Here is a 16,540-nt window from a genome sequence, read left to right as displayed (position 1 = left end):
CCTTGGGCTTCAAGCCAGCGACCTTTTGGGCTCAAACCAGTGACCATGGGGTCATGTCTATGAGCCCACGCTCAAGCCAGAGACTCTGCACTTAAGCTGGTGAGCCTGTGCTCAAGCTGGGCTCAGCCGGTGACCTTGGGGTTTTGAACTTGGGTCCTCTGCAGGCAACACCTAGGTTTTTTACTATTTGCTATCTGTCACCCTTCATTGATTGCTGAAAATGTTTGTCTTTATTAAAGAACATACATTATCTATAGTTTTATATCAGTCAGTAAGAAAATTAGCGGGATGTTGGGTCACTTATAATTTTCTTTCTGTTGGGAGAAGCTTGTGTATGTTTTTTGTTGTGTTTTGTTTTTTTGGTGAAGGACAAAGAAGACAAAGAGTGAGGAGAGGCAGAGAATGTTATTATAAGAGTTCTTAATTTTTACAACTTAAGAGCAAACAAGTGTGTAGAAATGAAATATCTACATGAGTAAGAAGTAGCAATGCTTAGCATTTTCTTTCTTTTTTGAGGATTAAGAACTTTAGGTTCAGGGTTGGAAGAATTAGATACTTACTGTTTGTCTCTTCACAAGATACTGTGCAATATCTTCATTTTTACCTTACCTATTAATATTAGGTAAATAGCAGTAAAATTGAATGCTAATTCTATGGGAGATAGTGACCCAACATATCTAGACTGTTATTTTATGCTATGTTACATTTTTGCTTGATTTAAAATACGTTCATGTGAACTACAGTGTGGCATTCCTATTACGGTTTCAGGTGATGTTCTCAGATTTTTCTTCCTCTGAAGGAAGTTTTAAAAATTATTATTATGCAGCATAGTCTACATTTCATTACCATTTCTTTTCCAACGGGTAAGAAATTTAATACCAAGAGACCATAAATAAGAAATATTATTTTATTTGTAATCCTTAAGTCATTCACACGTTTTTCATAAAGCTTTTTATAAACATCATTAACCACTTTGGCTCTTACAAGAAAAATTAACAGTGAAAAATTACTAATTATTTTAACTTAAAACAATTTTAGTAATTTAAATAAATTGAAATTAGTTGACAAAACAATTTTAATAATTTAAATAAGTTGAAATTAGTTGACATGTCTGATACTCATAAATGAACCGTTGTCTATCCTGTAGTAATCAATGCATAGCTACAGCTGGTTGAAGGGGACCAAATCCATTGAAGAGGCGATTTGGTTCCATTTTACCAGCTCTAGCAAAGCATTGCAGTGGTGTTAGTTTGGGCTCCAAAACAGTTCTAATGCTTTTTATTTGCAAAATTATCATTATAGACCTTCCACAAATGCTAGATTCTCATATCAGTACTTTAGTCATTGAATGTAATTTTTCTGTTTTTCTGTTTCCATCTCTAAAAGTGCAAAGTCTATCCTTGAAACATGTTAATGCATTAAGGAATTATCAATGTGCATCTTTGTTTTTAACACCTTTACTTAATTCTTAAATGTAGACAATAACATGTTTTAAAACCAACAACATTTAAAGAAACAAATAGGTATCGATGCATTTCAGAGTAATGTTTTATATTTATTTTTAGCCAATAAACCAAGTAAGTAACCTAACAGGTTAGGAAAGAGGACTGCTAGTCACACCTTTCTACCAGCCCTGCTTTTTTTAGTGTTACACTTGAGGAGTAATAGCAAGCTGCTGACTGGATGGAGGAGTATGAGTGGCCTTAAGAAAGTACCACTGCCCTTGGGTTTATAAGTAGATGGCATGTCCTTCAGTGTATTTGGATTTGTGTTAAAAGGAACTACCACGCATGCCAGTTTATTTTTCTTTGTTTTTACTTATGGAGTATTACTAATCATAGTAGTAATTTAACATTTAAGAGTTTCTTTTCTTGACTGAATTTTGTACATATTGCCTAGTTACTCCTCAGTGTCAGATTAATAACACATCAAGTTGTGGTGGTAGCTGTAACCCATGAATTTAAGTGTTAAAATCTACCATTAAAACTCAGGTACATCAAATTTTTGTTATAATTTTAGTGTTGCATTTTGATATTGGAAAGGCAAGTCTTCTGAAATATATTTAAAATAAAAATTTGAGAAATTATAGTTTGCCTGTAAAGGTAAGTTTTCTCATGAAATATAAAGATAAAGAAATAGTTACTGTTTGGAGAAAGTCAACAATAATTCAGGCAATATTCAAATAATTCTCATATTAAGTATATTCTGCATCTGTTGGTTAGTATTATGCTACTGGTGAAATTAATGTAACTAAATTTTTTCTATCTTTTATTCTAATAGAAGTGAAACAGGTGTTAAATTGTCTGGACTTAAGTGCTGAAGATAGCAGTTAAACTGGCTGCTATTTTTACTAGTTATGTTGGAGCTGTTTAGTAGATCCAGTTGCTCAAGTGTGCTTTTGGATGGCAGTTCAATTTCATATACTGGCCATATCGGGGCAAGGAGAGGCCATGGAAAAAAAATAGTACAGCATTTGATAATGTCAGCATCTGTTATCCCTGTCAGAGAGACAGTTGAAATGTTTGAGTTACACCAGTGTCAGCAGATGCCCAGAGTTTAATATGTACTCAGTTAAAAATGAACAGCTGACCTAAGTGATGAATGTGACATTTTAGAGTGATTGAAAATACTCTTAGATATGTTCAGTTAAACTTGTAAGCACTAGAATCAGTATGTAATTTTACTTTTTAAAATGAGTAACAGGTGCTGTCATTTTTATTTTCTAAGTATTAGATGTACTTCTAATAATATAACCACGTAAGTCTAGGTCTCTGGGATGTTTTAAGTTAATTAAAATTTTCTTTGCCTATATAATAATGGATATAATTGTTTATTATAAACATGGATATAGTAATAATTTTATAGAGGAACCTCTACTTTTGAGGTATCTATTTTCAGTGTTTGGTGTTTAGGGCATATACAGTTATACTTAAATGGACTATGAACATGTTTGTGCATGATCAGAGAGAAGGGCTATGCTTACATGTTAAGCTTTAAACATTTTGTTTTCTTTGAAGTACAGAATTTAAAATTTTTAGAACTTATTAAATTTCCAATAAACATGCATAGTTTATATGCTATCATATCTGATAGTCATTCTCTCACTTTTTTAATCTGATAAAATGAAAATCACCTTTTAACAATTAACTATCTAGTTGTCTTATTAAACAGAGAAAATTACTAGAGTTAACCTTATAGCCATTTCTGTTTAACTTGTGATACAAATTTTAAAATACTATACTTTTTATACATGTCTAAATATTCCAGTTGAAATAATACTTTTAGTAAGAAATGATTAGAATATTAGTATTAGTGTTTCTTTTTATGTAAGCCTATCATAGCAGCTAAAATAGATACTGCTTATAAATTAAGAGCTTATTTATAATTTTATTAATATAAAATGTACAAGTATTTTGATCTCTAATATACAGTAAAAAGTTGGTCCATTGTGTTGATAATAATTGAGTTGTAATTGCATAGCACCATTAGAAGAAGGTTGTTCTATTTGTGTAAATTGGTTTCTTGACTATAGTGTTTTTATTTTGTGTTCCCTTTTGGATAAAACAAATTCAAGGTAATATAGATAAATAATTTAAATATTTTGCAGTCTCTTACTTATGTGCCCTGTTAACTTGCAGCTGTGGGTGAGAATTTTGTCATTTTTCAATTTATTCTAAGTACTAACAGCATAAGATAAGATAAACTTGAGAAAGACAGAAACCACTTTTTCCTTTGAGAATATAATTTTACTTAAAATATAGTCTTTAAAAATTATGATTATGCCTATAGCTTTCAAAAAAAATCAAAAGTAACAAAGTGACTTGCTATAGGAATTCTATTATTAAATTATGAATATTAGAATATGAAGAATAGCTGTTAAAATGTAAATAAAATCAGCTTTTATTCTATCTTGTATTTCTTAACAAATTAGTCAATCCTACTAATATGATACACTTAAATTAAGATACAATTGTGGAAACAGAAAAAAGTCTTATGTATTTCTCATTCTTTTGTGCTAGTAATACTGGTTTTGTTTTTTTGATATTCAGATTTTAATCATGTGAGTGCTTGATTTAAAAATGTAAAATGTATGTTTTAAAATAAATTTAAAAGTTTTATGATCATTTTAAATCTACTACAGTAGAGCTTTTTTTCCTTCACAAAATATAAATCTTAGTGACATTTAGTTTTCATCTATAAGTAGTAGGTATATTTTTATGATGTTATTATTTCCAAAGGTCAGCTCTGTGATTCTAGGTTAATATACCACATGAAGGTCATTCACATAGAAAGAAGCAAGGGCTTCTTTTAGCTGCAGTTTATTTCCCTCTTGGCGGTTTAGTGCCTACCAAAAATACATACTTCTTTACATTCCATAGCATTGTATGTTCATATGGGTACATAAAGAAGTATGTACTCTGAGTAGGTATTACTAAGTTGTTAGCTGTAAAAATATGAAATGTTTTATTTTCCCATTTGTTTGTAAAGCATTTAGCTTACTGATGTAGAGCAATAGTAGTTCATTTGCAGAGGTTATTAAAGACTAAACTTTAGAAAAAATTTACCTGAAGCATTGTATTAGAGTCATTTATGTTTCCTTGTAGGTGGGCGTACACTTCAAAACATTGACCAGTTATCGTTGAACTTTGTCCTGGTTTGGTCCTTTTTGCAATAAATTCATAAACTCTGGAGTTTTACAGAGTATATTTCAGAAATTCATAGTAACATAGTGTTTCTTCAGAGTCTTCAGAGCAAATTTCTTGTTTTGTAGTTTGCTCTTAGATCCTACAAGTAGATGGTAGTTAATTAGATACAGATTCTTTTAACAGACTAGTTACCTTATTAAAAACTTAGCCAATTAACCACTTCTTCTAATATTGACCCTAAAGTTGAAATGACAAGAAGAAAACCAGATCTTTTTCGAGTATGAGTAAACTGAATTTTTAAAGATGATGAATTTTTTTAAGGTCATACATAAGAATTTATGATCATTTGAAAACCTCTTTGTTGTTTCTTGTCTTCATTAGTTACTAATCTGAATTTTACATTTTGGTGTTTCTCTTTGGGTTAAATACAAATTCAAATAGATGTATATAAATATTTAATTTTGGTGAGTTTAGCTCATTTGGTTATTTTTAATATAAAGGATAACTACTAGAACAGTTAACTTTTCCAAAGTCTTACTTAAAAGATTGAAAGATATTAGCACTGGGTTTTAGCTTGATCATTTATCCTTAAAAGAAATAATAGTTGGTCAGTTGACTTTAATTATTATAGTAGTAAACAGTTAATTTAAAAGAAAATAAAAATTTTTCGGATTTGGAAAATGAGAATAAAAAAGGCAGGGAAAGCATTTCTGTAGCCTATGATAAAAAGCTAGTGCAGCTCAGAGAGAGCAAATTAGAACGTAGCAGGAGACATCCCAGGACTACTGCAGTTTCAGCATTGCAGCATTAGAATTTCTGATTTATTCTTGTGACCAACTCTAAAGGGAGTATTAAAAAAGTATTTTGTGTTCTGCTATGTTTCTTGGTTGACTAAACTTTGAAATATTTAATAGTTTATAAAAGCATACTTTGGAAGTAGGGTATAATTTACTAGAGATGCAAAATCATGTAATCTAGAACAATAAAGACAATCTTTAATAATGTAAATAACAGTAATGGATTTATACATTTTTGAGATCACGAGTTATCTGCCATGATAATGGAACATTTTCTTTTACACTACATAAACTCTGCTTGAACTGTGAAATTAGTATATGCCCAGATAGAATGTAACTTAACAATAAAAACATGTATCAAGTCAATAATAGGTAAGCATGCAGTAAGTCATAAGCATCCTTAAAAGTACAGGCCTTGTGATGCTGTTACCTGTAAGCTTAGTATCATGCAGCATTTGCAGCAGGAAGAGAGATAATGACCTAGAGGCTCATCAGCAGCAGCCATCTCATCTTGATTGTTCCTTCATTCTATCCGCTGATTCAGCACTTCTTTTCATGAGCCGGTGTAGTAAGGGGGAAATATCAGTGAGCACAGAACCTCATCTTTTAAGATAAATTTGAAAAATAAACAAAAATAAATCAGTCGTCTTTTCCCTCTCCCTTCCCTTAACCTTAAAAAGAAAAGAAAACAAAACAAAACCCCATGGTAAAACTGGATCAACATTAGCTTATTTGGAATGTAATATTACCAGTATTGCACAGATCTGAGTACCTTGTATCTGCTGTACAGAAAGGTAAGCGACCAAGGAAGTTTGCTACAACATCCAAGATACTGAACCTCGCTTAATTTCTCAGCTGAAATGCTTTCGAAGAGGGGGAAAAGTTGCAGAGCAAGTTAATTTTATAATCTAAAAAAGCCAAAAAACAAAACACATCTTCTCCCAAATAACTATAACCATTCACACTGCTTTGCCCACCAGAATACATTGGGGTCTTCTGACTTCTCAGGAAATAATTCTGCATCTTTCTTGCTGTGAGTTTTTTGGATTTTTAGTTTCCAGGATTAAATGGTAAATCTGCATTGAAGCTACCTTGTCATATCCAGAGGTCAAGTCTGCCAGCAAGGTCAGGACTTCCACAGAGTCACTACAGAAGTTAACTTAAATTTCTTCCCTCAGTGGCCACAGGCTAAAAACTGTTACAGCTTTATAGGCAGCTAAGCATTTGAAACATGCACTCCCAGGCAAACAGGCTCTCTTGTGCCTCTCTCTTCCCTGACCATATTTAGTCAACCATAGCAAAAAATAGTCTCTCAGCTGTCGATTGTCGATCCAAAAGCTGAGGAAACCTCTATCTTGCTTTCTGCCTATTGATTGTTCATCCTGCAGTCCAAACACTGCTTTGCCATTTGTCCTGCCCTTTTTTTTTTTTTTTTACAGCACTGCCAAATAAAGCGGTCTCTCATATTTCCACTTACATTACCCAGATTTTCACTGAGCTTGCGCTGAGACTAGGAAAGCTTGATGCGGCTGTCACTATACTTAGAAGCACTGCAGAGAATATAGGAAAGAGGAAAAATATTACCTTGGGTAGTAACAAGACAGTCTTTAGACAGATATAGAATAAGTAGAATATCTTTGCTGTCAAATTATATTCATATCCTGAATTTTTGTAGGTAAAAAATATTATGGATAATGATATTTTACATAGCTAGAGGCCTGGAAGGATTTTTTAGTGTTATCTTTTAGAGGTAATTGTTATTGCTATACATGCTTTTTTAATGAATAATATTTGAATGAAAAATATGTAGAACCTGTGTATTGAAGGTGGAGAAAGATCATTAAGGAAGAAGGGAGTAGTATGTAAATGAAATCTTGGAAATGCTACTTAAAACATTTAATTCAGTGTCAATTTTAGTAATTTTTTGTAGTGCTTATATGAAAAACAGGGTCAGGAATGCTTTTGAGTAATTGTGTACTTCTATATTGAAACTATATATATACATACATAGCTATTAACATGCATTTTATTATTAATTAAATTCAATTAACATTTTCAAATGTGAAGTGGTGTTTTTCTTCCTACATTGCTATTTGTAATTTTTTGAAATAACATTAGGCATGATTAATTCACATTTTATCAGACTAAAATAGTCATTAACCTGTCTATAACTTGGGCAGATAGTGTATGTCTCAAAGGAAAAATACTTTTCCTCTAAATTTTAATAGCATATTTACAATAAATATTAACATTGAAATTTATTTTTTTGACCAAGGAGAAAAAGTATTAAAACATCAAATCCAGCAAACCTTATGGAGGTAAAATTTAAGATCTTACAGACCTAAAAATGTTCAAGAAACTAACTATGCCTTGTTCTTAATGCAAATATACTGCTCACAAAAATTAGGGGATATTTTATAGCTTCATATTCATTTTGAAATATTCCTTAATTTTTGTGAGCAGTATATATTCTCTTAAGTACTGATTCAGTTAAGAATCAAGGAAAACCATTATCAGTTTTCTAAGCTCATTCTCTTACAAGGGAAGTTTGTCTTTGACACTGTTTATGGCTGTAGCATTCAATACCATAGTAGTTTAATTAGTTTGGATGGCTGTTTTAAAACAGTGACATAAAGAAAGCTTCTTTAGATATGTGGCCATTTTAAAGAGCCAGCTTTCCTAGATAATGAAATAATTTCACACATATTGTGGGATGGCACATGCCTCTGTATGTAGGTTAATTTTCAGTTTTTAAAATTACTTTATATTTTTTAACCATTTTGTAGCAGTGAAAGTTTTTTCCCCTCTGTTTTTCTCAGCAAACACATACAATGTATTAAGTACCAGGAGCTATTCTAGCCCTTTTTAATTTTCATAACAACCCTATGAGATAGGATTTGTGATTCTCCTCACACTTTATAGATGAGGAAACTGAGACACAGAAGTCAAGTAGCCTCACTCAAGTCACCAGCCATTCAGTTTGCTAGTTCCTGAATTTGAACCCAAATAGTTTGGCTGCAGACTCCCAAGCTCTTCGTCACTATGTCTTGTTGCTGCTCTGGTTTGTAATAATGAAATCATTAACGAATTACTACTCTTTGAGCATACATGAAAAATAAAATGTTGCTTCCCTCAGTATAATCAGAAAGTTGATTGTTTATTTGACTTTTTATTTGTTCGATTCAGCTGAACTTTGAGCTCCTTAAACTAGGTATAAAAAGGGATATAAAGGTAAGTAAAATGGGGATCCCTGCTTAGAGCAAGGAAGGACTCACTGGTCATTTAAGAGATAATTGTAGTTGCCTATATTGTCATTGCATTGCTCTCTTTTTCATTTTGAACTAAGTTTTACTACACCAAATTCCCAGTTAATGAATTTAAGGTAAATTAATGAACCTTTTAATTATAGTATCTGTCAAAAAAGTTTGTGGGGGAAAAAAAGCACACCAAAGACAGAATTAGAAAACATTTAAGTAATGCCTATTCCCTGTAGTTCTTTAATCTGTCTAACAAAACCCATCCATATTCATTTATTGAAGTAAATAGAGTACTGTGGGTAGCATTTTGTTGTATACCCTCCTCCATGTCTGCATCTATTCAGAGGGTATTGAACAAAAATGTGTTCAGACTGTTACATGCTAACCTGCTTTTAGCATGCCTGAAAGAACTTCTGCTTGGGATTGATAATTTATTAAGTTCCTTTATGAATTCTGGACTAACATACTTTAAGTATTATCTAAGGGATTATTCATTAATTTAGCAAGCGTTTATTGAATCTAATTTGTGCTATAGTGCTATTTAAATGTTGTTTTATATTAATAATACTAATATGTAAGGCCTTCACAGTTTAATTACTATGAATTGTTTGGGAAAATGTTGCCTATTTCTGAAGATAGATTGCAAAGCATGGCAGGCCCTAAAAATGGACCCAGTGCCATTTGACCGTCACATACCACTGCAGGCAGACAGCTGCTTGTCTCCTCTGCTTCTTAGAACTCATTTGTTCATCATTCAGCAAACGTTTGAGTATTACCATGTGCCAGGGATTATGCTAGGCCCCACTATTAGTTGTTCCGGAACTTAATGCTTTTTTGGCACTATTCACAAATGCCTGCTTAACTGGTAGTGAGACCTTATCTTTAAACTATCCATGTCCTTAACCTCTTGGAAAACAACCAAATTGAGAAGTAAAAAATTGTGTTTGAGCATAAAGGAAAATATCTCAGTATCTCATATACTGAGGAAATATCTCAGTATCTCCATAGCTGAGAGTCTGTTGGCTTAATAAAATTATTGATTTATTGAATTGGCACCACTGTCATCCCAGCAGCTCTGTGGGCCTCAGTGCTTACGGCATAACACCAGTTTCCTTAATTAAAATTAAGGAGCTGCAGGGAACAGGCTGCAATAGGATCTTCATGGTTATACTGTGGGTTCCTACAATTGTCTACCTCATGGAAAGAAAGGAGACCAGCCACTCACAGCTGTTCTTAATATGAGGGTGTGAGGACTAGGAACTTTTCTGTTTAATTTTCCCTTAGCTCCCCTTGCAGGCTGGGCCCAAAGATTGGCTCTTATCTTGAAGCCTTGTTTTATTTGTTTCTGTTTGGTTTTTGCAGGGGATGGGTGGGAGGAAGGTCAGGAATTAATAATAACTGGCAGCTTTCTAATTAAGATGAAAGGGTTACAGGTTTCTATTAAAATCAATATACCCCAATTCTCCAGTGTAGAAGAATTCCAAATAATATATGTTGATACTTCATTCTTAAGGAAATGGAGCATAACTTTCCACTCTTTCAGTGTGTAGGCTGTGCATAGTGACTTTTTTCCCATGAGTATCTAGTATAGTAAAGTTTTCTGTAGTAGAGAAAGAGGGAAAGAGTAGTGGAGAATCCTGACAAACACTGCCCCAGCCAGGTGCTCATGGTCAACATCAGCAGCGATGTCATGTTGATAATATGCACACTTGATGTGATGTGATGAAATGACACTTTACTTTTGTGACTTTTCTCCCCAGAACTTATAACCTCAGTGCAATAATGGGGAAAACATGATACCGATTCCAGCTGAGGGACATTCTATAAAATAGCTGATTAACACTCCCTAACACTGCCAAAGCCATCAGAAACAAGGAAAATCTAAGAAATTGGCCTGACCAAGAAAGTGGTGCAGTGGATAGATCATCGAACTGGGATATGGAGGACCCAGGTTCGAGACCACAAGGTTGCCAGCTTGAGCATGGGCTCATCTGGTTTGAGCAAAGCTCACCAGCTTGGACTCAAGGTTGTTGGCTTGAGCAAGGGGTTACTCGGTCTGCTGAAGGCCCACAGTCAAGGCACATATGAGAAAGCAATCACTGAACAACTAAAGTGTAGCAACGAAAAAATGATGATTGATGCTTCTCATCTCTCTTCGTTCCTGTCTGTCCCTCTCTCTGACTCTTTCTCTGTCTCTGTAAAAAAAGAAAAAAAGAAAAAGAAAATCTAAGAAATTGTCACAGCTAAGGGGAGCCTAAGGAGACATGATAACTAAATGAGGTGTTCTGCAGCAGAAGAATATTAAATAAAACTAAGGTAATCAGAATGATGTATGAATGAATTTTAGTTAATAACAATCATGACCATTTATTAATTGTAACAAATTTACCACATTAATGTAAAACGTTAACAGGGTGAGGAAAACCTTAGTATTATCTCCACAATTTTCTATAAATCTAAAATGGTTCTAAAATAAAAGTTTATTTAAAAACAGCAACAACAATAATTAACCTGCCCACTCCTGGCTAGCTGACAACTGACTTTTGCATTAATTTTGATTTAGGGCTCTCTGCAGTGTCTCTGCAACTTAAAGTAGTTCATTGTGCTATCATTGAGTTATCAATGAAATATTAAGGAGTTGATTTTGCTATCATTGAGTTATCAATGAAATATTAAGTTTAGTCTCATGTTCTTTTAAAAGTATATTAAGGCAAGAAACTTTATTTTAGATAATAATTATCAAGACAATTTTAAAGAAGATTTCATTATTTAAAGGAAGCTTTTTAAAATTTGAATGCTGATAATTTTGAATTTGTGGAAATTGTCAAATGTTCAGATTTGTGTGGCAGTGGTATAGAGGGTAGATTTTGGAAGGGGGGCTGTTATAAACGTTTAGAGAAAAAGTAGTGAAAACCTGTCTAAAGAATATTGGGTCTATGGGAAAGACTTGTTTTAGTTTTAAGATGGAAAATCATCAGGACAAACTGAAGGTAGTAATAAGAATGGAGGTAAAGGTCTAGAATGATTCCCCAATTTCTGACTTGGGTAGCTGGTTAAATGGTGATAAGAGTAACCAAAATCAAAGAATATAGGAGGGATATTGGGAGGAGGAAAGGAGAAAAGAGGAATTTATACTACTATGTGGGTTACAGGTTTATAATCTTTGAAAAGTACTAAACATTTTACCAAATGATCTTGTTTAATTCTTTCAGCAACCTTATGGTATTTTATAGAGGTTTCTATGGAAGTTTAGGTGTTAAATATGAATCATGACCATTTGCTGCAGTTAGAGATATAAAACAGAGGTTTTGGGTGAGAGTTTGTAGTTGGGGCTTCATAGGGCCAGGGTATGGACCTCAGCTTTACAGGTCCAGAAGTAATTAGACTGGAGATGAATAATACTAACTTGTAACACATTGGTGTATAGGTCAGCATGTTAACGTACTATGTATTTTCAGAAAGAAATATTCTTGTTAAGTGGACGGTAATATTCACAACAGCTGATCAGTAGCTTTTTTTTTTTCTCTGCTGGGGAAAAAATAAATCTATGAAAACCTAAAATAAAATTAGAAATTGAGTGGTGAGCAAGGCAATTGGTTGGGTGATCTTAATGGACAGTGTCAGCAACATTTCCATATGATAATGTATTGAAAATGGATAGCATTCTACTGATTGTATTGGAGGGCAAATTAGAATACTAGAGTTACTTGTCTGGGAACTTTCTCTGTGGATAATGTTGACAATACACGGACAAATTTTTTTTTGTCTCCAGGCTTCATAGAAGCCGTTTTCTCACTCTTTTTAACCAGACATTATTTTTTAGAAAAAGACATAATTTAATATTTTTAATTATAATTACATCCTGGTGATTCTCTATTTTTTTTTTAAATTATTTTTATCCCAGTTGGACTTCTGGATCTTCTCTTCTGTAACTTGTTTTCTTTAGTTGTTCGTCATCTATATGTTTTATTGATATTTACTTAATTAATTGTTGTCTGACCTGATGTAGTCACTGATGTATTTCTCTTTAAAATAGCTTGCTAGAATTAGAATTTATTTAATCAGTTTAAAATGAGACATTTAGATTAATACCAAATTGTGTTCAATTTTTATTTTTATGACTTCTTAATCTCAGGATTGTGAGAGAAACAAAGATATTTCCATATAGTTATTGGTTATTCTTTTTTTTTTTTTTTCCTAAGTAAGGGGAGGGGAGATAGACTCCCACTCCAACAAGGATTCACCGGCAAACCCAGTCTGGGGCCAATCCTTGAATCAGCTGAACTATTTTTAGCGCCCAGGGTAGATGCCGGAACCAATCGAGCCACTGGCTGCAGAAGTGAAAGAGAGAGAGAGAGAAGGGGAAGAGGGAGTGGAAGAGAAGCAGGTGGTCGCTTCCCATGTGTGCCCTGAATAGGGATCAAACCCAGAATGTTCGCACACAGAGTGGGCGCTCTATTCATTGAGCCAACAAGCCAGGGCCTTCATATGGTTCTTATATAGTATAATTTACATGTATGTAAATGAAACTAATTAACAGAATAGATTTATTCTGCAATAAAACCTTGCTCCCTAAAAATGTGAATTTTAATATTAGGATTTAATTTACTTTGTAGACTGTGATCTAGAAGAAATTAGGATTATTTTTGTCACTTCTAACAGTTAGCCTTGGAATTGCTACCTTTCCCTGTTCTTCTACATATTGTTATACATATTATACTGAGAGTGGAACAAGTGAAAAGATGAAATAAATGAGAGAGCAGAAAGGTAGTAGACTTTAAAGAATACAAATTTATTTTTTGTTTGAATACTTTAGTAACTTTCTGAGCCATTGGTCCTTCTTTCTGAAGGGACCTCAGTCTGCCTAGCTTGTTAACTTAATAAATGCAAGACTGGAAGAACAAGTAAGTGATGGCCCCAGCTCAGCAGAGACCTTATGTTCAAAGGAGGAGTCGCTCCTCTTCCTTTCCTTCCTTTGAGCTCTTGGTAGTTTGATGTGGGAACGTACTCTGAAACTGGAATGGGAGAGATGGTGAGGATGTTGTAAATACTACGATCCACTTATGATTGCATAAGAACCAACTTTTCAGTAATATAGAGAATGTTTAATAATGTCTTAATAAAATACTTCATGGGATTAATATGAATCACACTTTATAGTTTAAAACTTGTAACATTTATATATGTTGCCTAAAAGGGTAAAGTTGCAAATTAAGAAGATTTTAATATAGAAAACCTAAATATTATCTCAATGTTTTAAAATTTTTTTGATTAAACTAAAATATATATACATTTAGGTCAAATACCACCACAAAGCTTATAATGAAGAACTGTCTTCTACTTTATTCTATTTTATCTCTGTCCCCCCACCAAATAATTTACAGCTTTTCCTTCAATTCCTTAATTTATATCACAATTTTCTTTAAACTAGTAACATGTTTACATTATTTTTAATAATTAAATTTTGTTTTATTTAAAAAGTTTTTTTTCATTGATTTGAGAGAGAGGTGGAGAATAGTAGGAGGTTGGGAGAGAGAGCGAGAGACAGAGAAGCATCAACTAACTCACTGTTCCACCTACTTGTTCCATTTAGTTGTGTACTCATTGATTGCTTCTTGTATGTACCCTGGCCGGGAAGTGAACCTGCTACCTTGGTGTGTTGGGATAATGCTTTATCCACTGAACCACCCGGCCAGGACCACATTTTATTTTTGATTAAACTTTTTTCACATGATTTAATACTTACATCTTTAAAACTGTCCAAGAATCATAAAACTCTTATATTGTTTCTCATATAGACAAATGTGTAGTGTAATAGGTAATGTATGGCACTAGAAGTGTGATTATGCCAAATCCATACATTCAGTAGTATGTTGTACCCGTACTTTTTCCCGTTAAGAATCTAAGTCAAAGTCTACAGAATACCCAGTATTTTGTTTTAACCCACTGAATGAGAATTAGAATCCTTATAATTACTGAAGGTGATCTAAAGCTGTAAATGTTAGCTTTTATGAGGTCCATGAATGTGATTTAGAGGTTTGTAAATTCAAATTTATAGGTTAAACTTTTGTGTGTGTGACAGAGACAGAGAGAGAGACAGATAGGGACAGACAGACAGGAAGGCAGAGAGATGAGAAGCATCAATTCTTAATTGTGGTTCCTAGTCTCCTTAGTTGTTCATTGATTGCTTTCTCCTATGTGCCTTGACCTGGGGGCTGCAGCAGAGCAAGTGACCCCTTGCTCAAGCCGGCGACCTTGGGCTTCAAGCCAGTGACCTTTAGGCTCAAGCCAGTGACCATGAGGTCATGTCTGTGATCCCATGCTCAAGCCAGTGACCCTGCGCTCAAGCCTGCGACCTCAGGGTTTTGAACCTGGGTCCTCCACATCCCAGTCTTGCTCTATCCACTGTGCGACCACTTGGTCAGGCAATAGGTTAAGATGTTTATGAGCATTTCTCTGTGATAGAGTCCATAGTTTTCCATAGATTTCCAAAGTCTGTCACACCTAAATAACTGTTGTAACTTTAGTATATGTGCTGATGAAGCAAGCACATTGATTGTAACTTCAGTAACAGCCACTGAAGGGTGTCTTTAAGCTGTAATTCTCATATACTTTGGATCATAAACCTGTTGAAAAGTCTAATAAAAGCTATAAACTTTCAAACTTGAGTAGTTTTCAGGGTCTTGGATCCTCCAAAGTGTGTTTCCAGACTTCATGGGCTTGCTATGCAAGATTCATGGACCATTGATTGCCATTAAGGAAACATGGTCTCGGTCATGTTAGGCCTTAGTTAGTCTCATTAGAAACTGACAGTTTCATTTACCCATATTCTTATTCTGCATCTTTAGACTATTTCTCTGTGTGTTTATAACATTTCTTTATTCAAATCACCTTAGGTAATAAGTATCTTTTTTTTCTTTTTTTTCTGACAGAGACAGAGAGAGGGATAGATAGGGACAGACAGACAGGAACAGAGAGAGATGAGAAGCATCAATCTTTTGTTTTGGCACTTTAGTTGTTCATTGATTGCTTTCTCATATGTACCTTGACTGTGGGGCTATAGCAGACCGTGTAACCCCTTGCTCGAGCCAGCGACCTTGGGTCCAAGCTGGTGAGCCTTGCTTAAACCAGATGAGCCCATGCTCAAGCTGGCGACCTCGGGATCTTGAACCTGGGTCCTCTGCATCCCAGTCCGATGCTCTGTCCACTGCACCACCGCCTGGTCAGGCTAGGTAATAAGTATATTAATATTATTTCTTTACCTTTTATACTCTACTGCAGGGGTAGTCAACCTTTTTACACCTACCGCCCACTTTTGTATTTCTGTTAGTAGTAAAATTTTCTAACCGTCCACCGGTTCCATGGTAAAGGTGATTTATAAATAGGGAAGTAACTTTATAAATTTATAAAGCAGAGTTACAGCAAGTTAAAGCATGGTCCCCAACCCCCAGGCCACAGACTGGTACCAGTCAGTGGGCCATTTGGTACCAGTCCGCAGAGAAAGAAGAAATAATTTACATTATTTCTGTTTTATTTATATTGAAGTCTGAATGATGTTTTATTTTTAAAAAATGACCAGATTCCCTCTGTTACATCCATCTAAGACTCACTCTTGACGCTTGTCTTGGTCACCCACCCTAAAGGCCGGTCTGTGAAAATATTTTCTGACATTAAACTGGTCCGTGGCCCAAAAAAGGTTTGGGGACCACTGAGTTAAAGCATATAATAATAATTACTTACCAAGTACTTCATGTTGGATTTTTGCTAAGTTTGGCAGAATAAATCTTTTTTTTTTTTTTTTTGCATTTTTCTGAAGCTGGAAACAGGGAGAGACAGTCAG

At 34.0% G+C, this 16,540-nt stretch overlaps 1 protein-coding gene and 1 long non-coding RNA gene across 3 annotated transcripts in view; one reads left to right on the top strand and one right to left on the bottom strand.

Moving 5' to 3' along the window:
- The window catches only part of MIB1 (MIB E3 ubiquitin protein ligase 1), a 163,606-nt gene that overhangs the window by 116,354 nt on the left and 30,712 nt on the right, over positions 1-16,540 (top strand). The window lies entirely within an intron of this gene.
- LOC136315618 (uncharacterized) lies at positions 920-6,652 on the bottom strand. 2 transcript variants are annotated; one of them, XR_010727529.1, is made up of 4 exons: positions 6,535-6,652; positions 5,874-6,046; positions 4,566-4,785; positions 920-2,498 (listed from the first exon to the last, which is right to left on the bottom strand). It is a non-coding gene; the product is annotated as an uncharacterized lncRNA (long non-coding RNA). The 2 variants fall into 2 exon arrangements; XR_010727528.1 differs by having other exon boundaries at positions 920-4,785.

This window comes from Saccopteryx bilineata, chromosome 11, assembly GCF_036850765.1.
Source record: "Saccopteryx bilineata isolate mSacBil1 chromosome 11, mSacBil1_pri_phased_curated, whole genome shotgun sequence".
NCBI lineage: Eukaryota > Metazoa > Chordata > Mammalia > Chiroptera > Emballonuridae > Saccopteryx > Saccopteryx bilineata.
This window is presented reverse-complemented; position numbering and strand designations above follow the sequence as displayed.